We start from the raw sequence: 24,955 nt of genomic DNA, 5'->3' as shown, positions 1-24,955 counted from the left end.
GCGTCGACCAAGCACAGACATAACAGAGGACACTTCTCTCTATTAATTATAACTAGCTAACGCAATATATGAAACACCTAAATTAACCCCCTAAAACCCCCAACCCCCCCCCCCCCCCCTTTCAAAAAAAAACAAAAACCCCAGCCACAGAAGTGCTGACGCATGGATGCCTATTGGTCCCGGTTGGTGGCACCAACCGGGACCAAAGGGTCTCCACGTGGGCAGTGCGCAGAGCCCAGTCAGGAGACCCTTTGGTCCCGGTTGGTGCCACCAACCGGGACCAAAGGGTCTCCTGACTGGGCTCTGCGCACTGCCCACGTGGAGGGCCTTTAGTCCCGGTTCTGGATTGAACCGGGACTAAAGGGTGGAGGTATTAGTACCGACACTTTAGTCCCGGTTCCTGAACCGGGACTAAAGGCCCTTACGAACCGGGACTATAGGCCCTTTTTCTACCAGTGAGTAATCCTATGTGGAAAAACTAATGATATCTCAAGAATTTTATCGGAAAAATGGTATCTCAAGAATTTCATCGGAAAAATGGTATCTCAAGAATTTCATCGAAAAAATGATATCTCGAGAAAGATGAGAGATAAGGTGAGGAGGAGTGGGGCGTGGTGGTGACTGGTGGTCAGACTGGGCGGAGGCATGGGGATGGACGGCGCCGGCAGCGGCCACCATGCCAGATTGTTCCAAAGACTTCTTGTTTTAATTGCTCAGCAATGAGGTTGTGGGAGATAAGGATAAATGAGTCAAGGCTTTATTTGTAAATGTGAAGAGAGGTGTGGGTTTGTTTTTGTAAAATTATCATAGTTTGCTTTCTATCCGTCAGATGTAGATCGGACGGTCTATATTACAAGATGGTAGGCATACCGCACACCATCATCACCAACTCGGTTTTTTATAACAGTAGAGATTGTTTGAATGTATCTTTATTTTATTTCAGATTGTGTCAAGTCTTGTGTACTACTCCCTCTGATCCATCGGTTCACAATTATAAGATGTTTCTAACTTATATTTGTGTCTGCTCCATCGGTTTGTAAGATGTTTCTAACTTATTTGTGTCTGCTCCATCGGTTTGTAAGATGTTTCTAACTTATTTGTGTCTGCTCCATCCGTTTATAAGATGTTTCGAACTTATATTTCTGTCTGCTCCATCCATTTATAAGATGTTTCTAACTTCTATTTGTGAACGGAGGGGTACTAAATATGAGCTTCTATCTACAAACTTTTGTCCCCGATCTATTTGTGACGACTTCTCTCAAGGTAGGAGCCACTTTTGTATGTATACTTCTCTTGATTCTTTCTATATTGTCACGTTCTCATTCATTTGGTGATCTTCTGTAATATTTGTGTTTGTTGATCATGGCCAAGTAAATCAAATTGAATTTCCTGTTAAGGCCTGACGAAACTGAACAAAATATATAGTGAAATAATCAAATGATAACAAAGCTTTGCACGATCCTCTGCACTTTTTATGCTAATCTGAATAATCTCACTTGAATCTAATAAAAATGCATCATCTTGTCTACAGCTTCTAACAGCCACCAGTAAAACCTGATAATCTTATCTACAGCAATCTGGAGCTCCTTTATCTTCTCTTGCTGTGCAACATCCTTCTTATCATGTTCTTGGGCCTTCCCTTCCATCTCTTCTAACCACCCATCCTGAAATTGCACAGTTTTTTAAATCAAAAATTGCACTGTGGTATTGATGTAATCATATCTGTTTCCTACTGCTGCCTTGTGTATGGATCATTCTGAACATTAAAGATGATACCTGAGCTACTCAAAGCAGATGACACTGCCAGATTATTCTTTTGAACTTTTCGAGTGAGAGTCGAAAGCTGAGTATCTAGAGTTCCATTCACTCCCTGTGTAGATTAATATCTGCTCATTCTCAAATGACAGAAGAACAAAAGGAACAAGATCATACATATAGAGAACCACATAATTTAGGTATATATTGGAATATCTGAAAAAACTTATATTTAGGAACGGATGGAGTACATGGTAACATAACGGATATTGGGTGGGGGGGGGTGGGGGTGAGAACCTTGACCTTTGCTTCAATTGTTTTGTAGTTACTTAGTTCCAAACCCTCGCAATCAATATTTCACCAAATCATTTCCCTGAAAAGCATCCCAAACATCCTTTACAAGATTGATATATATACATTCTATTTTTTGCTGTAAAACCAAGGAGTAAAATAACACAAGTTACCTACATGCTGAGCCCGGTTATGAGGACCGGATGGAGGACCATAGTAAACCCAAGCGTAAGTGGAAGCGGAAGGTTTATCCTGCTTCCGCGGTTCGTAGGAGTGATGGAATTCGGACGGCCAAAAAATTTCACGATGACATATGAAAAGAATCTTTTGGAATAGCAGAGGTCTGAAGGACTTGGCTAAAAAAAGGTTTCTTGCTGAGGCGTTTCTTGAGCATCGATTAGATTTCATCGCTCTCTCAGAAACTGGTAGGGATAATTTTGCGCCCTAGTTTCTCAACACTTTATCGGGTGGTGTCGATTTTGATTGGCGTTGCCTTCCTCCGCGAGGAAGATTGGGTGGGATCTTGCTTGGAGTGAGGTGTGATTCACTGGAAGTCCGAAGTGTAGTGATGGGTGACTTCGCGGTTAAATTTCGGGTCAGGTCCAAAGCTGATGGGTTTAACTGGGCTCTGGTGGCGGTGTATGGTGCCACACAACCCGAGCTTAAACCGGAGTTTTTGGCGGACCTGGTTCGAATTTGCGGATCCGAGCAGCTCCCATTTTGGTTGGGGGTGACTTCAACATCATTAGGAGGAGAGAGGAAAAGAATAGCGATAATTTTGACGGCAGATGGTCGTTTATGTTCAATACCATTATTGAAAGCTTGGATCTGAGAGAGATAGAGCTTTCTGGTAGAAAATTTACCTGGGCTAACGCTTTGCCAAACCCGACGTATGAGAAGCTAGATCGAGTTCTCGCGAGTGTCGAGTGGGAACAGAAGTTCCCTCTCATAACGGTCCAGGCTCTCTCGCGCGGATCTCGGATCACACACCTTTATTCGTGGACTCAGGTGAGCCAAACCACGCGGGAAACAAAAACACCTTTCCTTTTGAACTTGCATGGTTTGAACGAGAAGGTTTCTTGGATCTGGTTGCTAGGGAATGGGCTAAAGATGCAGGAGGTACGACTTCTGTCGAGCGTTGGCAGAACAAGATTAGGCATTTGAGAAGTTTCCTACGGGGATGGGCTAAACACCTTAGTGGGATTTATAATATTGAAAAGCAAAGGCACCTTTCTCTGATTCAGTCCCTAGATATAAAAGCCGAATCCATGATTTTGCAATCTACAGAGTTCCAGATTAAGCTAGATGCGGAGATGAGGTTGAAAGAACTTCTCCACGAAGAAGAATTGAAGTGGGCGTTGCAGGCTAAGGTTCGCAGAGTGGTCCAGGGGGACGCAAACACTCAATTCTTTCACTTGATTGCTAATGGCAAGCACAGAAAGAAGAGAATCTTTCAGCTTGAGAAAGCTGAAGGAACGATTGTAGGGCAGGACAACCTGAAACTTTACATCACCGAGTATTATAAGCAGTTATTTGGACCTCCGGAGGATAGTTGTGTATCCCTCGATGAGTCCAGGATTGTGGATGTGCCTCAAGTAACTGCTAATGATAATGATATTCTGGTTGCCCCATTCTCGGAGAAGGAGGTGTTTGATGCTATAGCGCAGATGAAAAACAATAAGGCTCCCGGGCCTGATGGATTCCCGACGGAGTTTTACAAAAGATGTTGGCACATTATTAAGGGGGATTTACTTCCAATGTTCCACGATCTTTTCTCTGGACAGCTTCAGTTATTTCACTTCAATTTTGGAACAATAACACTGCTTTCTAAGAAAACGGATGCTGTGAGAATCGAGCAGTTCAGGACGATCTGCCTTCTCAATGTTAGTTTCAAAAATTTCACCAAGGTTGGGACTAATCGGCTCACACAGATTGCGCATTCTGTGGTGCAACATTCCCAAACTGCTTTCATGCCGGAAAGAAACATTCTAGAAGGGATGGTGGTCCTGCATGAAACGCTCCATGAAATCCACTCGAAAAAATTGGATGGAGTTATCTTTAAGGTGGATTTTGAGAAAGCGTACGATAAAGTAAAATGGCCATTCCTACAACATGCGTTGCGTATGAAAGGTTTTGATGAAGTCTGGCGACGCCAGGTTGAATCATATACGCAAAAAGGGAGTGTTGGAATTAAAATGAATGACGAGATTGGTCATTAGTTCCAGACACAAAGGGCCTGAGACAAGGGGATCCGATGTCCCCTATCCTGTTCAATATTGTAGTTGATATGTTGGCAATTATGATAGGAAGGGCTAAGGAGGCTGGTCAAGTGGGTGGCCTGGTACCTCATCTCATTGATGGAGGTGTGTCCATCCTCCAGTACGCCGATGATACAATCATCTTTATGGAGCATGACTTGGCAAAAGCGAGAAATATGAAGCTGGTGTTATGCTTATTTGAACAATTGACTGGGTTAAAGATTAACTTTCACAAAAGCGAGTTGTTCTGCTTTGGTAGAGCCAATGATGAACAAGAGGCTTATAGGCAATTGTTTGGGTGTGATTTGGGGGCTTTGCCTTTCACCTACTTAGGAATACCAATCCACCAACGTAAGCTGACAAACAGAGAGTGGAAGTGCATCGAGGACCGATTTGAAAAAAAACTGAGTTGCTGGAAGGGCAACCTCATGTCATACGGAGGCCGATTAATTCTGATAAATTCGGTTCTCACGAGTATGCCTATGTTTCTTTTGTCATTCTTCGAAGTCCTAGTTGGAGTTAGGAAAAGACTGGGCTTTTATCGATGGCGTTTCTTTTGGCAGGGTGATGAGCTAAAAAGAAAATATCGTTTAGCTAAATGGGATGTCATCTGTAGACCGAAAGACCAAGGGAGTCTTGCTATTGAGAATCTTGAAGTTAAGAACATATGTCTTCTCATCAAGTGGTTGTGGAAGTTATCAAGTGGGACTGACGCCACTTGGGCGCAAATCCTCCGTAGCAAGTATCTTCAAACCAAAACTTTGTCTCAGGTGACAGTAAGACCGACTGATTCACCCTTTTGGAAAGGGCTTATGAAAGTAAAGCTTTCCTTGTTTAATAGGACAAAGTTTATTGTTGGTGACGGTGCCAGTACGCAATTCTGGGAGGATACTTGGCTCGGAGAGGCACCCTTAGCCATCCAATACCCGTCTTTGTATCGTATTGTTCAACAACGTGAGATTTTTGTTGCAACGGTATTACAATCTATCCCCCTTAATATTCAGTTCAGAAGGGCGTTAGTGGGTAATCGTTGGGAAGAATGGCTACATCTAGTAAGTAGACTGATGGTCGTTCAGCTTTCCCAACAACCCGATGAATTACGCTGGAAGCTTACTAGGTCTGGAGTATTTACAGTTAAATCAATTTATGTTGATGTTATCAATTCAAGCTCAATTCCTAGTTCCAAACATGTTTGGGCTGTCAAAGTCCCTTTGAAAATCAACGTGTTTATGTGGTTTCTCCATAAACAAGTTATTTTAACCAAGGACAACTTGACAAAGCGTAATTGGACAGGACCTACTAGGTGTAGTTTTTGTGATCGGGATGCGACGATCAAGCACCTTTTTCTTGATTTCCCGCTACCTAAAGTTTTATGGAGGACGGTCCATATTGCTTTTAATATTACTCCACCGAGTTCAGTCAACACGTTATTTGGAATGTGGCTTAAGGTGGTAGAGCCCGAGTTAGCGAGACATATTCGTGTGGGAGTCTGTGCCTTGGTGTGGGCGCTCTAGAATTGCAGAAATGATTTGGTTTTTAACAGGACAACACACATTCATTTTTTGCAGGTTATTTTCAGAGCCACGACGTTGATCCGTTCGTGGTCTCTACTCACTCCGACGGAGGCCAGGAAGCGTTTGGTTACTGGGTCTCACTAGTAGAAAACAGGGCTATGGTCCAGGCCGACTCAGCCCATTAGTCCCGGTTCAGTCTAGAACCGGGACCAATGTGGGCATTGGTCCCGGTTCGTGAGCCCAGGGGGCCGGCCGGGCCATGTGGGCCATTGGTCCCGGTTCGTCTGGACCTTTTGGTCCCGGTTGGTGGGACGAACCGGGACCAATGGGCCTCGCTCATGGCCCACCACCATTGGTCCCGGTTGGTGGCTTGAACCGGGACCAAAGGCTTCCCTTTAGTCCCGGTTCATGTCATCAACCGGGACCAATGAGGTGCCTATATATACCCCCTCACGCAAGAGCAGAGCACAGTGCTCTGTTTTTTCTAGCCGAGGGGGAGAGGGCTTTGTGGTGCTCTAGCTCACCTGCTATGCACATGAGGTGTTCGATGGAATGCCCGAGCCACACTACTTAAGCTTTCTCCTCTCGAAGCTCGACCTCCAAGCTCCATTTTCTTCGAGATTTGTCTAGATTTAGCGGTCCGTCACGCCCCGTCCCCGTCTTCACCGCCGTCGATCACCCGCGCCGATCTTATCACCGACACCACCGTGGTGAGCCTCTTGTTCTTATCTTCTTTCTGAAAGGAAAAATATTCTTACTTGTATGTTTAGATAGATACTTGTATCATTTTCTTACATTTATTATTGCATCTTATATAGTGCGATGGTTTTGGTATCCGCCCCCGTCGGCCCTCGTCCTGTCTACGATTCGGATTTGGTATGTATATTATCTTTATAACTATTGGTTCATTTATTGTTTATGAAAATTATGCCGACCAACGTGACATAGATTTTATTTATCTAGGATGTATGTGAATCGGAAATGCCAACCGACCCTATTGTCGAGAGGTTAAATTTAGTTGAAGAAGAAAACAATTTGTTGAAGGAAAAAATAAAAAAAATTGAGGAGGAGAAGATGATATTGGAGTTGCATGTTGCGGATGTCGTCAATGATCACAAGATCAAGATGGATGCAATGCGCTTGAAGATTAGAAAGATTAGAAAACAATTTTTGTGACCTAAAATCAAAAAGAAATCACTAAAAAACTATAAGTATTTAGTTGTAAGTATAAATAAAAAATTTCTATTTTAATAGTAAAGTTATTCATAAACTAGTGATTCACACAAATTTTTGAAAATTCAAATTTAAACTATTCAAAATTTAAAACTAATGGCACTAACAGAAAGTTTATAATTTTTGTGACCTAAAAGCAAAAAGAAATCACTAAAAAACTGGAAGTATTTAGTTTTAAGTAGAAATAAAAAATAAAAAACCAAAAAAATGTAGAAATAGAAAAGAAAAAACAAAAAAAATGCCACCTATTGGGCCTCCACAGCCTGAATACGACTAGAAACCCTACATGGGCCAGGATTCAGGCCCGCAGAGGCCCAATAGGCCCACAGGCAGTAACAAGTTTAGGCCCGAAAGCCTGCATTAGAGAGGAGCTCGAATGGGGAGGCACAGCAGCGCTTATAAACAAGTGCCGGCGCCCTTCAGCCAGCGATGTGGGACTAAACTTCAGCTAGCGATGCAGCACAAGGCCATTGGTCCCGGTTGGTGACACCAACCGGGACTAAAGGGGGCATTGGTCACGGTTCGTGGCACCAACCGTGACCATTGCCCCCCTTTAGTCCCGGTTGGTGCCACCAACCGGGACCAATGGCCTTCGCTTCCCGCCCTTTCGGCTGCCAAAAATTGGCCTTTGGTCCCGGTTCGTCGCACCAACCGGGACTAAAGGGAGCATTAGTCCCGGGTCGTAGCACGAACCGGGACCATTGCTCTGGCTATATAAGCCACCACTTGTGAAATTTTGGCCAACCGCTGTTCGCCCCGACGCCCCCAGGCCGTTCGTCGTCGTCGTCGCCGCCCCGAGCCCGTCGTCGCCCCGCGCCGTCACCCTGCGCCCGCCGCCGTCGCCCCGCCCCGCCCCGTCGCCGCCCCGAGCCCCTACGTCGTCGCCCCGCGCCGTCGCCCCGAGCCCGTCGTCGCCCCGCGCCCGCCGCCGTCGCCCCGCCCCGTCGCCGCCCCGAGCCCGCCGTCGTCGCCCCGCCCCGTCGCCGCCCCGAGCCCGTCGTCGCCCCGCGCCGGCGCCCTTTAGGTTGATGATATGATGATGTTGATGATATGATGATGTTTTTTTTTCTGTTGATGATATGATGATGTTTTTTTTCTGTTGATGATATGATGATGTTTTTTTTCTGTTGATGATACGATGATGTTTTTTTTCATATATGCATTTTTTCATATATGTATTAATTTTTTTAAGTTGTTAGTAGATATCCATTTTAGGTTAGTGCATTTTATCACTGATTTTAGGTTAGTTGAGCCTCTTTAGTGCATTTTATGTTTGTTGCATTTTAGGTTAGTGCATTTTATGTTAGTGGAGAGGAAAAAGTAAAATAAGGAAAAGGAAAATAAGTAGAGAAAGAAGGAGAAGAAGAAGGAGAAGACGAGGAGAGGAAGAAAAGGAAGAGGAGAAGAAGAAAGGAATAGAGGAGAAGAAGAAAAATAGAATTTTTTTCTATTGTTTCTTCGTCTCCTGTATTCCTTTCTCCTTCTCCTCTTCTTTTTCTTCTTTTTTCTTGTTCTTATTTATTTCTCCTCTTCGAGGGGTCGAGGGTCGGGAACTAGGGTAGAGGGTCGAGGGTCGTTAAGGGGTCAAGGGTCGAGGGTTTCAGGGTCGAGGGTTCGAGGGTTCTATAGGTTCGAGGGTCGAGGGTTCCAGCAGGGTCGTCTAGGGGTTGAGGGTTCCAGGGTCGTCGAGGGTTCGAGGATCGCCGAGGGGTCGAGAGAGGTTTCCTAGTGTCAAAGTATTGAAGAAATCCATGCCTTCATCATTAGCCGGAAGTAACCAGGGCATGTTGGTACGAAGTTCTGCAAAGTTGTTCTGGAATGGAGTCCCGGATAGAATAATTTGCCTTTTGGTACGAATTCAGAAAAGGCCTTCCAAATAGCGATATTCGGAAGGCTCTTTCTGAACTTTGTACCAAAAAGCGAATTATCCTATCTAGGACTCCGTTCCAGAACAACTTTGAAGAGCTTTGTACCATCATGCACATGTTACTTTCGCCTAATGATGAAGACATGGTTTTGTTGAATCCTTTGACACTAGGCAACCTCCCGACCCCTCGGCAATCCTCTCGAACATGAGAGGAAGAAGAGGGTCGTCTAGGGGTCGAGGGTTCCAGGGTCGTCGATGGTTCGAGGGTTCGAGGGTTCTTCTCCTCTATTCTTTCTTCTCCTCTTTTTTTTCTTCTTCTTCCTCTTTTTTTTATCGGGAACGAGGGTCGTCGAGGGACATAGATGTAGTGTCATCGTTGTCGATATATACCCCCTCCCGATAGCTTACTATGATTAGGTAGCTAGTTCTATGTTTGGCACTAATATATCCATCTGTCATGTTTGAATAATAATTGCCATGTTTTAAATATTTGTAGAAACTATGGACACCGCCCTAGACGAAGCAACAAAAGAAGCGTTGTTGAGGGACATAATCGCAGAAGGAAGTGATGCCATCTCGTTGTTTCTCAACGAAACCGATGGTCTGGAAGGAGAGGGTGAACAAGCTGGCTACGGTGACCTAATGCCGGTGCAAGAAGAACATGAGGACGGCTCCGGTGACCCAATGCCGGTGCAAGAAGGAGACCGTGATGACGGCTCCGGTGACCGAACCGAGTCTGGCCAGGTATATATATTAGTTAAGCCTATGCTGACTAGCTGATTGATGCATTCATTGTTTTGGTATGTACACATATTAATTAAGTCTTTGTTCTTTTTTCTAGCCCTCCGGATCGAGCACAACTTCGGTAAAGAGACGAGGCCCGAAGAAAAAGTTGAGCTTGGATGAAAAGTTTGAGATCATAGCAATCACGCCCGACGGCCAACCTATTGAACCCCTCCGGACAAAGAGCGCATTTGTTGCTCAGTGCGGGGTTCTAGTTAGGGACAAGATCCCGATAAGCATCCAGCAATGGTTTAAGCCGGCTACAGAAGACCATGAGGTGTCTTATGTCAATGATATGCAGAAAAATGATCTTTGGACTGAGCTGAAGTCAAATTTCACCCTACCACCTGAGGATAATTCAGAGAACCCAATTAATGAGAAATTAATCAAGTCTTTTGCTCTGAAGAGGATGGCAGAACTATTCAGGAGGTGGAAGAAAGAGCTGAATAAGTTTGTCGAAAATAATGAGACACCAGAATTCAAGGGCAGATATGAGAAGATCAGAGATCACTGGCCCGCATTTGTGGCCCACAAGACATCGGAAAAGAGTCAGAAGATGTCGGCGACAAACAAGCAAAATGCTGCGAAGAAGAAGCTTCACCATCGCACGGGGTCAGGTGGCTACCTCGTAGCCCGGCCTAAGTGGTCCAAGACTGAGAATGATCTGGTTCATAAAGGGATCGAACCAGAGACAATTAACTGGCCAGACCGTTGCCGGACATGGTTCTTCGGGGCTGGCGGAACCTTGGACCCTGTAACAGGGAAGTGCATTTGGACGAACGATCAAATGGACATACCAGTCAGTAAGCTTAAGCACTATATCGAAGCAGCGCAGGAAGGGACGTTCTTTCCAGACAGAGAGAACGACGAGCTCACAATGGCCCTCGGGAATCCTGAGCACCCTGGACGGAAACGAGGCACGCCAGGCTCCATTCCGTGGAAGGTTGGGTTTCCGGACGCAGGCGGTTACAAATCCCATGAGAGGAGGAAAAAAGTGCAGCAGACCCAAATGCAGACTCTGGGGGGAGGAGTACTTTGTATGTGAAAGTTAAAAAGGAGCATGACCTCGTTGGAATTGATCTGTTGCCTGTTCCTTTTGAGGAGTTCTATCAGTTTTTCAATCAATTGGCCCTCGATAAAACAACGGCCGCCTGCTACTGTCTGTAAGTAGTACTACTTCTGTCATTAAGTTTCTCTATATAGCTTAGCTCTTTCATTGCATGTATTTATAATCATCCTCACTATATTATGCAGATTGAAGATCGCCGAATTGAAGAAAAGACAAGTCGGTGATATTGGGTTCATTAACACATATCTCATAGATGCAACTCAGGTTAAACTTCATGCCGCAGCTACCGAGGCCAACTTGCTATGATCGTTCGTAATAAATCAAAACAAAGATATAATACTCTTTCCTTACAACTTTAGGTGAGTGTTACTGTCTTGTGCGTATTCGGTTTCCCTTATATATTAGTCAAGGTTATAGTAATGTAATTCATGAGTTATGCATGTGTGTGCAATTTTCACTATATTCTCCTAGAGATTAAGCTTGAGCAGGGACTAGTAACCGTCTTAGACTCAAAACGAAAAGATCCCCAGGACTATGCAGACATGACTCAAATACTCCAGAAGTAAGTTAAATCGATCATTATCCACCATATCAGCAACTTTGTTCATTTCCTGATATCAAGTAATTGTTTTCTTTGTCCGGCAGGGTTTGGAGAAAATTCACCAAAACAGTTCCAGGACTGCCGAAGGAGCTGGAATTTAGACACCCGAAAGTAAGTACTATATTAGCATGTTCCGCGCATCTCCTAGTGATTCAAGCGCTAGTTTCATCAATACCATTTAGCATTCTTGCTTATCACTTTGATTGACCTCTATTTCTTGTAAAGTGGTTGTGGCAGGAACAAGGGAATGATTTTTGTGGATACTACATCTGCGAGTCCATCCGCCACACGACCTGTGAGCGGGGCCGGTACTCTAACGAACAATATGAAGTACGTAAATAACAACATTCACAATTTTATTTTATTACCATCATTTGTGTTGAGTTTCATTCATTCATATATATATGTATTGACCCCCTTCTTCAAATTAGATGTTTCGGAAGCGGGATGAACTCCTAGCACCAGCTCGCATGCGAGAAATTCAAGAGGAATTGGCGGCATTCTTTCTTGACCACGTGATCCCTGAAGACGGAGAATTCTATGTGGACCCTGAGTCCGTATGATTATATTTGTAAGAGATAATTATTGTATATATGTAGACGGTAGTGTCAGATAGATATACGAGAACTTGTTGTTCGACCAATCTCTCGGAGAAGGAGAGGTGGTCGATATCACTTCTATCTGTATGCATATATGTTCATGACGATCTTATGTTTCTTCGTTTGCTTACTAACTAGCCAGCGTGTCTAGTCCTCTCTATACGTATGTATAGAACATAGCGTCGACCAAGCACGGACATAAGAGAGGACACTTCTCTCTATTAATTATAGCTAGCTAACACAATATATGAAACACCTAAATTAACCCCCCAAAACCCCCAACCCCCCCCCCCTTTCAAAAAAATAAAATAAAAACCCCAGCCACAGAAATGCTGACGCGTGGATGCCTATTGGTCCCGGTTGGTGCCACCAACCGGGACCAAAGGGTCTCCTGACTGGGCTCTGCGCACTGCCCACGTGGAGGCCCATTAGTCCCGGTTCTGGATTGAACCGGGACTAAAGGGTCGGGGCATTAGTACCGACACTTTAGTCCCGGTTCAGGAACCGGGACTAAAGGCCCTTACGAACCGGGACTATAGGCCCTTTTTCTACCAGTGTTTATCCACTGGGAGATGGTAGCTCGAGATATTTTCAACCGGTTTGGATGGCGGTCATGTAATAGGATAAGCAATTAGTTTACCTATCTCTCTTTTGCCAGCCGGTTGTGGCGTCCTTTATTTGGCTAGTTTGTGTTTCTAGCCCATTTTAGCTCTGTGTGAGCTTTTTTTACTTTTCAGTTGGAGACTTTGAGACCTTGTTGGAACTTATTTATTTGGTTTAATAAGATGGCCGTATGCATCATTCTGATGCAGAGGCCGGGGAATCCCCCTTTTTCGAAAAAAAACCCTACATGATACAGTGGAGAGGCAGGATACAAATCATAGAAATAGCAAATTCTATGATCTAATACCCTTGGCATACAACCTCACAAATAAATTTGGAACCAATCGTAAGGCCAGTAGGGTCAAAATTATCATTCATTTGGAATAATCAGCTCATGGTTATCCAGATTTAGCAGGCAGGATTGCGCATTTTCAAGCATGATATGAATCATCCTGTGAACACACCTCGAGTTGGCAGCAATATCCTCGCATACTAAATTGCCAGCTGACCCATCGCACAGCGGTTCCGTAATTTCCACCCATGGCTTCTTCGAAACACCACAAGGATTTTTCAGTCAGGCGAAGCAGGTGATGGACCATCCGGGCCGGTGATGGGTTAGTGTAGAAGAGTAGTGGCATCCGATCCTTCAGGCGAGGTGGGCGGTGGCCGGCGGCTCCGATCCCGCGGGTGAGGCTGGCGGCTCCGATCCCGCCAGTGAGGAGGGCGGCGGTGTTCGAGCGGACTTGGCCGCGGAGGAGAGGGTCGTGTGTGAGGCGGCAGCCGGGATCCCGCCAATGAGAAGGGGGCGGGTGGATCGGAGCCTCGGAGGAGCCCCGATCTGGTGGTGGCGAGAATTGTGGAGGGGATGGGAGAAACAGAAAATGAGAAACAGAAACTGAAAGAGAATGCGGTGGTGGAGCGGTTGCTGGGTGCGGGATAAGATCGTGGGGGCTGGATATTTTTTTCGTGATTGAATGGTGGGGGCCATAGGCTGCCAAGGGCCAAAAATTTGGAAAAGTGGGAGGATTATTATTTTTAGTGAAGGGGGAAAAGGTTCCTCAAAAAAAGTGAAGGGGGAAAGGTATTTTTGGGGTAAACATGTGAAATATTTTCACAAAATCAAAAAGTATAATTTTTTCGGTGAGGGCTCGACCGAGGAAGACAGGTACTTATGGATCCATACAAGTGAGATCGGCACTTGTGGTCATTACGACTAAGATCGATAGTAGTGGGTCTGGATGACTAAGATCGGTATTTTGTGGGCCCGTATGAGTAAGAATGGTACTTGGACACCAACAACAAACATTAGTATTTGTGGTCTGAACAACTAAGAGCGATAAGAGTCAGCCCAAACAGGTACGACCGGTAATTATGGGTTGGGACGACTAATATCGATAGTAACAGCCTGAACAAGTAAGATAGATACTTATGGGCCCGGACAACTAAGATCAATGCTTGTGGATGAAAACGACTAAGATTGGTTCTTGTGAGCCCGGACGATTAAGATCGATACTTGTGGACCTGAATGACTAAGATCAATACTTCTCATCTCGAAAGACTAAGATTGAAGTAGTGAGCCCGAACGAGTAGGACCGACAGTAGTAAACCCGAATGACTAAGACCAATACTTCTTGGTCCGACGTCTAAGACCAATACTTGTGATTTTGGACAATTAATATCAAAAATAGTGTGCCCGAACGAATAAGATCGATAGTGTCTGATTACGCTAATAATATCATGGGTCGTCCAAAACCACAACTAGCACTATGGGTCATTTGAACTCACAACTAACACTATTAGTCGTTTGGCCCCCAACTAGCACTATGGGTCACCCGAACCTAGAACTTAGCACTATTGGTGATCTTGAACTATAAGCATCATGATTGGTTGTCCAGTCCCAAGGTTCGTCTGATCCAACAACTAGCACTATGCGTCGTCCAATCCCATAATTATCATATGGGCCGTGTAATGCCACTACTAGCACCATGGTTCATTTGAACCCAAAACTACCAGTATGGGTAAACTGAACCAACAACTACCATTAAAGACCGTCCTGATACACAACTATCACTACGGGTCGTGCACTTCTTCTACTAAACTACAGGTAAGCCTGCCACACAACTACCACTATGAGTCGTCCGAACCACGGCTAGCACCATGGGTCATCCGGACTAACAACTACTGCTACGGGTCATCCAGATCACGACCAGCACAAATGGGCCATACTGACCCACAATTAGCACCATGAGTCATCAGATCCTACTACTAGCACTATGGGCCGTCCAAACCCACGACTACTAATATGAGGAATCTGGATCCACAACTAGCTCCTTGGGGTGTCAGAACCAGTAATACCACTATGGGTCATACAGACTCTCAACTATCCTTACATATACTACCAACATAGAACTACCACCGGGGGCATACGGACAGACAACTACCACTTTAGGACGTGTGGATCCACAAATACCACAACGGGTTATCCGGATCCTCAACTACCTTTTTTTTTGGAAAAACTTCCAATCTATTCATCTTCAATCATGGCAGTACAATGAACACCAGAAATAAAAATTACATCCAGATCCGTAGGCCACCTAGCGACGACTACAAGCACCGAAGCGAGCCCAAGGCGCGCCGCCATCATCACCCCTCCATCGCCGGAGCCGGGCACAACTTGTTGTAGTAGATAGTCGGGAAGTCGTCGTGCTAAGGCCATTCCAACCCATAACTACCACTACGAGTCATCTTGGTCTACGAGTACCGCTACGACCCATCCAGACTCACAAGCAGCATGGAGCTAACGTGCACCTGAACCTGATCAACATTATTGGTTATTTTTTGCATGGAACATGTTGTTACAATGCTAAGATCTATAGTGAAGTTTAACTAACATCTCCTAAATTGGTACTCGTGGAATTATTTTTGGAAGTTTTATTTTTCCGATTTTTTCTGCATTTGAGCCAAAGAATGCTCCTGGATTTGAATTTTGCTTGTAGTTTTTTTCATGTTCGAAAACTTCTTCAAATCTGAAATCTTGTTTTCTGGGCAAATTTTGAGCCAAAATGGTCCTGAATTTGAATTTTGCTTCTGTCTTTTTTTCTTCGCCAAAACTTCTAAAAACTTCCCCAGATTGAATAGAGGGTAGTGTGAATTTTTGAGAACTTTTATGGGAACTTTTTTTTCAACAATTTTTGACCAAAAATGCTCCTGAATTTTAATTTGCGTCTAGTTTTAGTTCTTTTTGGCATAAACTTCTTCAGTGCAACGCCCAACCCGATAGTAGTCTGCTCTCACACCATGGCCATTAGGGAAAAGCAAATAAAAATCTTCGAAAATATATGCCAGAAAATGAAATAAATCATGGAAGCGCCATGAAAAATAAAATGAAAATGAAAATCACTAAAAATATTACATATTCAGAAGACAAGATCATGGATATACATGGTAGAGTTAGAATAACCTAACAAGTTCTCTGGAGGAATTGCTAGCACACAATTAACTATGAGGCAGAGGTAGACGGCGGTGGCTGCCCGGTGAGAAAGAGTTTGATGACCGTGCTGTCCGGCGAGGCGCGAGGTAGATGACAGCGGCTGTCCGGCGATCCAACGAGACAGGAGGTAGACCTTGGTGGCTGGCCGGCGAGTTGGAAGTAAACAACGGTGGCTGAAGGTTGTCCAGTACAAACACTACTGCTACAATGACCACCCAAGACAGCTACAATGACCACCCAAGACAGACAATAAACCTGCATCCACAAAATCAAGTTTACATGGGACAATCACTAAATTTTATTGCTACTAAACATTGATTATAGTGCCCTAATGACGAACTAAACTAAATCATCAATTGCATTGAATAGAAAGAAAAATAGAGCTGGCTACTGCATGATGTACCAGGTGCAGAACTATTGCAACTGCACTAAATCAATCCTAAGTACACTTAATTTTATGTGATGTGCAGGAAAGCATGGTCGAATAAGAGCGGGTGCAAAGGAAATGATAAAATCAATATTATGAAATCCTTTCCTCTGTCGGGTTGTACAATTGTCTAAAATTTCCTTGATGACTACTGCCATGTATACAAAGATAGAACAAAAGGTTAATACTAAATCTGGTAGACTCCACAGAAAAAGGATCTGCTAGACTAAACACAACGAGTTTAAACTACATCTGATAAAATATGTTGAGTATATGTGTTATGTGCATATTGCGTATTGGAACCGCCTCCTAGTTTGTTGTATAGTTGAGGTCCGTGACCCATCTTTGTAAATCATATATACGTGCCTATGCACGAAGAGCAATACATCGTGCAATTCCCACAACATACATGGTATCAGTTTCCAGGTTCTAACCCTAGCTTCCGCCGCCGCCGCGCGACTCCCACGCGCCGCCCCCGCCGCCGCCGCCGCGCGACTCCTCCACGCCGCCGCCTCCCATCCGCCGCCGCTGCCCGCGCGCCAATCGCGCCAGCCGCCGCTACCCTCTATCCATCGCGCGCCACAGCCGCCGCTAGCCCCGTCCGATCCAGCAGCCAGCCAAGTAAATTCACGTATACATCATCTACGTCTACGTGTTTGTTGCTTGAGAATCCATCAGGTTCGGTCTAGCTAGCTTTGCATTTCGCGTGCACAACCATCGCTAGCCCCGCGCGCTACAGCCGTCGTTCGCCAAGCCCCGCTCGCCAGCCCCGCGCGCTTCGCAAAGTCCTGCTCGCCTGCTGCTGTCGTGCGCTTCATCGCCAGGCCGTCGCGTCACACACCTTTTGGTTTCTCCGCCGCTGCTCTCCTTGGCCTACGCCTCCATGGCTGCCACTGCCCAGGTCTCCGCCGCGTCACCGTCGCCGGTCTTCGGCGATTCCGCTGCTCAGCCGCCAGTGGACTCCTACGGCGCCACTGTCCCGTCCGTCCCGTACGGCGCCACTCCAGCCACAAGTCATCAGGGCGTTGTCCTGCTTCCGTATGGAGTCCCGCCTGTAGGTTTCTACGGCGCCGCTCCATATACAGATCACCAGGGTGTCCTGTCTGTGCCCTACGGAGCAGCGCATCCACATCAGGACCCGGTGGCCGGCTCCTACGGCACTGCGCCGGCTAGCCAGTGGCCGGCTCCCTCTGTGCTGTAGTAGTCCTATGGCCACGCTGCCCCGTTGGCCTACGCCTACCCGCCAACCTCGGTGCCTGCGTCTCCTTACGGTGCGCCCGCTTCGTACGGAGCGCCCTACTGCGGTGCATCGACGGAGCAGGCGGCTTCGTCCGTGGTGCCGAGTGGTCCTTCACCCACGATTTTTTATGTGCCGTCTCCCGCCCCTCCCGCCGAAAGGCGTCACGAGGGCCGGCGCGGTGGCAGGCACGGTGGCCAGAAGCCGCAGCAGCAGGACATCGGTGCACCTCGTTAGCAGCAGCCACCACGGCTTCAGGTGCCTTCCCCGTGGGCCTCCGGCTACAACCCATGGACCGGTGTCGTTCCTGCTTACACCATGACGTCTCCGTCCCCCTCGTCGGCCTTGCCGCCAGCGCCCTGGGACCCGGTGCTCTTCGCCGCGCTGCCCGCCGCTCCGACGCCGAACAACTTCACTGGAGGCGATGATTGTTACATGGACACCGGGGCTACGGCTCACATGTTTGCTCATCCTGATAATCTTGCCTCCTTCACTCTCGTCACCACCGACCGCCGCATCATTGTCGGCGACGGTTCCACACTCCCTATCACACATGTCGGGCACACTTCTTTTCCTTCTAATTCCATGCCTATTACTCTGTCTAACATACTTGTGTCACCTCATCTTATTAAAAACCTTGTTTCCGTTCGTTGTTTAACACGTGAAAATCCTGTTACTGTTGAATTTGACGAGCTTGGGTTTTGTGTCAAGGACGCTCGAATCAGGATGGTACTTCACCGCTGTGACAGCCTCGACGAGCTCTATCCGGTGCATTCGTCGTCCACCTCCACCACCGCACCGGTTGCTCTCTCCGCCGGCGTCGATCTCTGGCATACTCGTTTGGGTCATCCCAACCCCGTCACACTTCGTCATATTCTTAAGAGTTTCAGTTTCAGTTGTCATAAGATAGAGGATCACACCTGTCATGCCTGTCGTGTCGGCAAACATGTTCGCCTCCCGTTTAATAACTATACCACCATAGCTTCTTTTCCATTTCAATTGATTCATAGCGATGTGTGGACCTCTCCGGTTCCTACTAATTCGGGCTATTTATATTATCTGGTTATCCTTAATGATTATTCTCATTACGTGTGGACTTTTTCTTTGCGCAGAAAGTCAGATACACTCTCCACTTTGGCGGTTTTTTACTCCTATGTCAGCACGCAGTTTGGCCGTCCCATCCTTGCTCTTCAGACTGACAATGGAAAAGAGTTCGACAACCTTGCTTTCCGCACTTTTCTGTCGCACCACGGCACAGTTTTTCGTCTCACATGCCCGTATACTTCCCATCAGAACAGTCGAGCTGAACGCGTCCTTCGCACTCTGAACGACTGCGTTCGCACGCTCCTATTCCATGCTAACGTGCCGCCTCGTTTCTGGCCGGACGCACTCGCTACTGCTTCTCTTCTCCTTAACCTTCGCCCTTGCCACCCATGGTGGAACTATGCACCTCACCATCTTCTCTTCGGTACGCCCCCATCTTATGATGGCCTGCCTATTTTTGGGTGCCTTTGCTATCCTAGCACTGCCGACTCCGCTCCTCACAAACTCGCACCTTGTTCTGTCGCTTGCATTTTCATCGGCTACCCCTCCAACTCCAAGGGCTATCGGTGCTACGATCCCGTCTCCCATTGTGTGTTCACTTCCCGGCACGTTTACTTTGATGAGCATGTGTTTCCGTTTCACTAGGTACCCCTGGCTGTTCCTCCTGCCACCGGTGACGCGAGCTCCTCGACGCCTCTCCTGGCTTTGAGGCGCGCACCCCGCATGTGGCGCCTCCTCCAGCCGCGGCGCTGGCGCCCCCGGCGGCCCCGATGTTGGCGCCCGCGGCCCCCTTGGCGCCCCCGGGGCCCTCGGCGCCCGCGGCCCCCTCGGTGCCCTCGGCGCCCATGGCCCCCTCGGCGCCCCCGGCGCCCGTGGCCCCCTCGGCGCCTCTGGCGCTTGTGGCTGGTCCGGTCACCAGCGCCCGTATGGGCGTTTTTCGCCCGAGTTCGCGCTACGCCTCGGATGACTACATCCATGCAGTGTCCACCTCTGAGCCGTCGCCGTTGCCGTCCTCCGTTCGAGCCGCTCTTCGTGACCCGCTCTGGATGGTTGCGATGCAAGAGGAGTTTGACGCCCTGTTGCGCAACCGGACGTGGCAGCTTGTTCCCCGTCCCCGACACGCCAACGTGATTACCGGGAAGTGGGTCTTTAAACACAAGCTCTATCCTGATGGTACCATTGATCGCTACAAAGCGCGCTGGGTCGTTCGTGGTTTTTGACAGCGTGCTGGCGTCGACTTCACCGACACCTTCGCTCCGGTCGTCAAGCCCGGCACGATACGCACGGTTCTCCACCTTGCGGTCTCCCGTGCTTGGCCGGTGCACCAGATGGACGTCTCCAACGCCTTCCTCCATGGTCACCTCGAGGAGCAGGTCTTCTGCCAGTAGCCCACCGGGTTTGTTGACCCGGCGCTTCCCGACCACGTGTTCCTGCTTTCACGGTCCTTGTACGGACTCAAGCAGGCTCCGCGCGCTTGGTACCAGCGCATCGCGGCGTTTCTCCACCAGATTGGGTTCCGCTCTACCCGCTCAGACGCCTCGCTCTTCATCTATCATCAGGGCTCTCACACGGCCTACTTGCTGCTATATGTCGACCACATCATCCTGATGGCATGTACGGCTGGTCTTCTCAGTCAGCTCACGGCTCGTCTTCGCGCTGAGTTCGCCATCAAGGACTTGGGTCCTTTGCACTACTTCCTCGGTGTCGAGGTGGTGCGCCGTCCGGATGGCTTCTTCTTCATCAGCGGAAGTATACTCACGAGCTCCTGGAGCGCGCCGGCATGCATAACTGCAAGCCCGCCGCTACGCCTGTCGATACGAAGGCCAAGTTTTCTGCCACGGATGGTTCTCCTGGTTCAGATGCTGCTTTCTATCGGTCTATCGTTGGTGTTCTCCAGTACCTTACTCTGACTCGACCGGAGATCCAGTATGCCGTGCAACAGGTGTGTCTTCATATGCATGCTCCTCGAGACGTTCACTGGGCTGCCGTCAAGCGGATTCTCCGCTATATCTGTGGCACTATGGATCTTGGCGTCACGCTTCACGCCTCCGCCGACACCGCCCTCACCACGTACTCCGATGCAGACTGGGCGGGCTGCCCTGACACTCGTCGCTCCACTTCGGGCTATTGTGTCTACCTTGGACCCTCACTTATCTCGTGGTCATCCAAGCGGCAGCCTACGGTCTCTCGTTCTAGTGCTGAGGCTGAGTATCGTGCGGTGGCCAACGCCGTCGCTGAGTGTTCGTGGCTTCGCCAGCTGCTTCAGGAGCTCTCTTGTCCTGTTGACCGTGCCACGGTGGTCTACTGCGACAACGTCTCGGCGGTCTACCTCTCCGCTAACCCGGTGCATCATCGACGGACCAAGCATATTGAGTTGGATATTCATTTTGTTCGGGAACAGGTGGCCCTTGGCCATATTCGTGTTTTACACGTCCCTACTTCCCAACAATTTGCCGATATCATGACCAAGGGCTTGCCTACGGCGTCCTTTGATGAGTTCCGATCCAGCCTTTGCGTCAGCCGCGGTGCCGCTTCGACTGCGGGGGATGTTGAGTATATGTGTTATGTGCATATTGCGTATTGGGCCCGCCTCCTAGTTCGTTGTATAGTTGAGGTCCGTGGCCCACCTTTGTACATCATATATACGTGACTATGCACGAAGAGCAATACATCGTGTAATTCCCACAACATACAAAATAGACTGCTGGAATAGAGTACCTGATGCTCACTGTTCGAATCGGTGGCTTCCTTAATTGACGCCATTTTTGCTGTCGTAGGGAATACTCGAACTCTAATAACAATTGAGGATTATGAATAGTCTGAGAACGTTATCATAGTAAGTAATATTTAACAACTCTTCAGAAATTGCAGAATCTCTGTAGTTTATCATATATCTGAATTTTGATATGCATCTCTGAAGTTTATAAGCAGCAACTGCCACTGGGGAATGCTACAAGTTGTGAGATATTTGTGAACTCTGAATCTGTGTCTGTTCTGAACTTCAAAACAAACACATGCAACTGAAGTATGAAACTGTTATTAGCACTAGTTAAGTTGTTCCAAGCCATAGTTTACATGTATGACCTGAACTTGTATGTGTATGCTGCAGCAAGATTTCAGTTGTTTAAACATGCTGTTACAAGTAATCCAAAATTCAAGATTTCATTACTGAATAAAGGCTAAGGCTAGACAGTTAACAGAACTTTATACATATATGGCCTGAACTTGTGTACATGTATGATACATGAGTATGTCGGTATGTCGGTATGCCAGGTGGGAATCGAACCTGCAACCGGCAGCATGTAAACCCGCGCCGCTAACCAGTGCGGCCATATATATTTCTGTGTTAAAATAGCAGCGCGACCTCTAATTAAAAGAAACAACCGGCAGTGGCAAAACATAAAAACAACTAGCAAAAGTCTATGCCTAAAGTGTAATCAAACACAACAGCTCGCGCGAGCTAACCACGCCCCTAAGGCAGTGTAGTTCTTCAATTTGTTGTCTAAAAATTGCAGCTTCACTTATACAAACTATATGCATTGAAAGATGTAAACTTTTTTGAAATTCAAATGTGATTTTATTTCAAAAAGAGTAAATAGTTCTGAAAAACAAACATTTCCAAAATACGTTAACAAATTTTTAGAGACTTGAAGATTTTTCTCGAAACTACGAACAAAAACTATTTAAAATGCAAACATTTATTGAAAAACAGGAACATAATTGAAAAGGGGAACATTTCCTGAAAGTATGAACATTTTTTAAAATGCAATTTTTTTTGAAATTCCCCTAAGAATTTACAAACAAGTTATGAAAACACGATTTTTTTTGAATTTATGAACAAAATTTGAAAACAGAATTTTGTTTCCTAAATAAGCGAAAATATTTTGAAATTGTGAACAATTTTTCAAAACCCATTTTTTTATGAAATCCCCTGAATCTTTTTTGAATTGCGAACAAATTTGGAAACCATGGACTTCTTTTAATGATTGAACAAAATTTGAAACAGAAACATTTTCTGAAATCACGAACATTTTTAAAATCTATCAAAATATATAAAATGCGAATAATTTCATAAATTTCAAACTTTTTAGAGTTTCCGCAAACATTTTAAAATTTCTGAACATTTGTTGAAAAAAGAAAAATATACCTTGAGTGAGTAAATTGAGCTAACTCTTACTTGTATTTATCACCTCCGTCCATTATTATTAAGCCAGGTGCAATGAGTAGGTTCGTTGTTTTTGGGTCATTCGTGAAAGATGCCTAATTTAATCTCTCTAGCAAATTATTACAGAGCACCAGTGTATGCGATGGGTTTTCTTTCCTTCAATTGGAAGCTGCTTCTCCATGCGGTCACCGGTTACAATTAGATGCATTTAATCTTCATGCAAGGTTATCACTTGGTCGTAGAGTTTTGGTCGTCAAGCCCTTTAAATCCAAATTAAAGAGAGGGTTTGTTTACTTATCAAATTAAATAATCGACTTCTCATTTTTTTACACAAAATTTCATCAATTTATATACATTCGCAAGTTGTATGGAAAATCAATAAACCGCTCCAGGAATCGATAGAGTGAACAGTGGGTCCCGATTATCCCTAGAGAAACGAGCACACCATTGTGTTGTTAAAGATGAGTAGGAAGGATTTAACTCCGCATTTCTCAAAAAGAAGAAATTAACTCCCAATGATTTGGATGCTTTGTACGTGGGATTGTAGGTGAACATGAGATAGGCGGTATATTACGGGACAGTGGGAGTATGATATAACTTAACATATAATTGCAATTGGACTGTGTTTAATTTGGCTGGATGGTCAACTTTTTTCCGGTGCAATGCACGAGCATATGTGCTAGTCTGTACACCGATGACAGGACCACACACGTCAAGCGACCGTGCATAAATATACCCGCCCCGGCTCATCAAAATCCGCTTCAAGACGGCCCGACATGCCAAGACGTCGCTTCTCAGGAACACAGCCTTTTCTTTAGGCAATCGTCCAAAGAAAAAACGTAAATTAATTTTTCCAGAACTAAACACAACGTAGCTGACAAATGGTCGTGGGGATAAGAGGCTTCAGGGAATTTACCCGGCCAGCTCTGTTCACCATACTACCATGAAAGCATGGGATGTCTTGCCCGTTCACGGTCGCAGCGCCGCTTCGTTGCACAGCAAAGTACTACCCCGCACCACAGCGTTCTCGGTTGGAGAAGGCCGAAGCTGTTCCAGTCTGAGTTTAGCGTGATCACTATACTCAGCAGGATCAGCTTGCAACACTTGCTGGATGTAATCTAGAGACTCGTACAGCAATTTCGTCTTGTACCTTGTCCCGGTCATGCTTTGTATCTTCTTGCTAGTCTAGTTTCTAATTTTTATTATCTTGTTTTCTCTCTCGCATGAAGTTATTAAAACTGGTTGAACATAATTATTATCCCCTCTGATCCAAAATAAGTGTCGTGGTTTTAGTTCAACTTTGACATAAAAGCAAGATACTTATTTTGTATCGGAGGGTGTACATCTTTATAACTTTAAGAATTACCAGTACTACTACCCATATGAAGTCGATTGAAGAAGAACACTAACTTGCCAAATTTTTCTTGGAGAAGAGGGTAACAATTCTCAGCACATAGTGTGAGAAGTTTGTATGCACAAATTAATTTGCCAGACCGACACAATATACAAGCCAGCCTAAGTTTGAGCCTTAGGCAATCGTCGATTCGAGTGGCTGGCACCATCTTCACCATACAGGCGGCTTGAGGATATCCAGCTTAGCCATCTAACCATGTTTCATGTTAACTCTCCCTTAAAAGATGCTTCTTATTAATTGCTCTACAAGTATACTAAATCATGCTTTGGTGGACCAGTGACATGCCTTATCAATGAACATTTCTTAATACATGTTGAACTTTTTATAAGGTGAACATTTTTTTAATACGTACTATACTTATTTTAAAACATATACTAAATATTTTTCAAATATATATTTTATTATTTTACAGAATTTCAAATATTTACCTTTGTATAAAACTATCTAACAATCCAATTTTTTTGAGAATAACGACTAAAATCAAGAAGGAAACTACAAATACTGGCGATGAATGCAACAGCTGCTCAGTTGAGCTCGAGTTTTGCAGGGGAGAGAGCTATAGGAGAGTTACTAGGGAAAACCTTATACACAGAATCTTAGCAGTA

The sequence above is a fragment of the Triticum urartu genome, chromosome 3A (assembly GCF_056163025.1).
Source record: "Triticum urartu cultivar PI428250 chromosome 3A, HENAU_Tu73, whole genome shotgun sequence".
NCBI classification, from domain to species: domain Eukaryota; kingdom Viridiplantae; phylum Streptophyta; class Magnoliopsida; order Poales; family Poaceae; genus Triticum; species Triticum urartu.
The sequence above is the reverse complement of the archived record's forward strand: the minus strand, read 5'-3'. Positions refer to the sequence as shown.